Genomic DNA, 1,567 nt, shown 5'->3' on the forward strand with positions numbered 1-1,567 from the left:
AAACAAGCAAGATTTCTGGCTCTCACAGACCTGTACCTTCTTCTTTAGGAGGCTCCTCTGTCCTGCACTCATTACCTGTATCAATGGCACCCGTTCGAACTTGTCATCAGTATAAAAGACACCTGTCCACAACCTCAAACAGTCACACTCCAAACTCCACTATGGTGAAGACCAAAGAGCTGTCAAAGGACACCAGAAACAAAATTGTAGACCTGCACCAGGCTGGGAAGACTGAACCTGCAATAGGCAAGCAGCTTGGTGTGAACAAATCAATTGTAGGAGCAATAATTAGAAAATGGAAGACATACAAGACCACTGATAATCTCCCTCGATCTGGGGCTCCACGCAAGATCTCACCCCGTGGGCTCAAAATGATCCCAAGAACGGTGAGCAAAAATCCCAGGATCACACGGGGGGACCTAGTGAATGACCTGCAGAGAGCTGGGACCAACGTAACAAAGGCTACCATCAGTAACACACTACGCCGCCAGGGACTCAGATCCTGCAGTGCCAGACGTGTCCCCCTGCTTAAGTCAGTCCATGTCCGGGCCCATCTGAAGTTTGCTAGAGAGCATTTGAATGATCCAGAAGAGGATTGGGAGAATGTCATATGGTCAGATGAAACCAAAATAGAACTGTTTGGTAGAAACACAACTCGTCGTGTTTGGAGGAGAGAGAATGCTGAGTTGCATCCAAAGAACACCATACCTACTGTGAAGCACGGGGGTGGCAACATCATGCTTTGGGGCTGTTTTTCTGCAAAGACCTAGTTACTTGCGGGATCGCATCCTCCCACATACATCCCTGCGGCCAATTCGCTCACACAGAGAGGGACTTCTCCTGGTGCCGTCCACTAGGCAATGCCAACGGGCGACACCAAGGAGTAGGGCCTTCTCTGTGATGGGCCCAACCCTCTGGAATGACCTCCCCCCCGACATTAGAACCACTTCTGACCTCCGCTCCTTCCGGCAAAAATTGAAGACTCACCTGTTCCGATTAGCAGGCCTGGCATAATTACAACTGTATCTCCTGGCAAATATACTATTAACTGGTTATTTTAGGGGTATTGTTTTTAATTTATTGTGTCTGTTTTAGGGGTTTAAAAACTTATATTTATACTAGCTTTGTACAGTTCTTTTAATTACATTTTTAACCTCCTCCATGCCAACTGTACATATTCAACTTTTTATTGTATTTTGATATATTTTGTATGGACTGTACACCGCCCCGAGTCCCTTTCGGGAGAGGGGGCGGTCTAGAAGCATTAAATATAATAATAATAATAATAATAATAATAATAATAATAATAATAATAATAATAATAATAATAATAAAGGGACTAGGACGACTGATCCGTGTACAGGACAGAATGAATGGGGCCATGTATTGTGAGATTTTGAGTGCAAACCTCCTTCCATCAGCAAGGGCATTGAAGATGAAACGTGGCTGGGTCTTTTAACATGACAATGATCCCAAACATACCACCCGGGCAATGAAGGAGTGGCTTCGTAAGAAGGTCCTGGAGTGGCCTAGCCAGTCTCCAGATCTCAACCCCATAGAAAACCTT

Source organism: Natrix helvetica, assembly GCF_964273705.1.
Source record: "Natrix helvetica genome assembly, chromosome: W".
Taxonomy (NCBI): Eukaryota; Metazoa; Chordata; class Lepidosauria; order Squamata; family Natricidae; genus Natrix; species Natrix helvetica.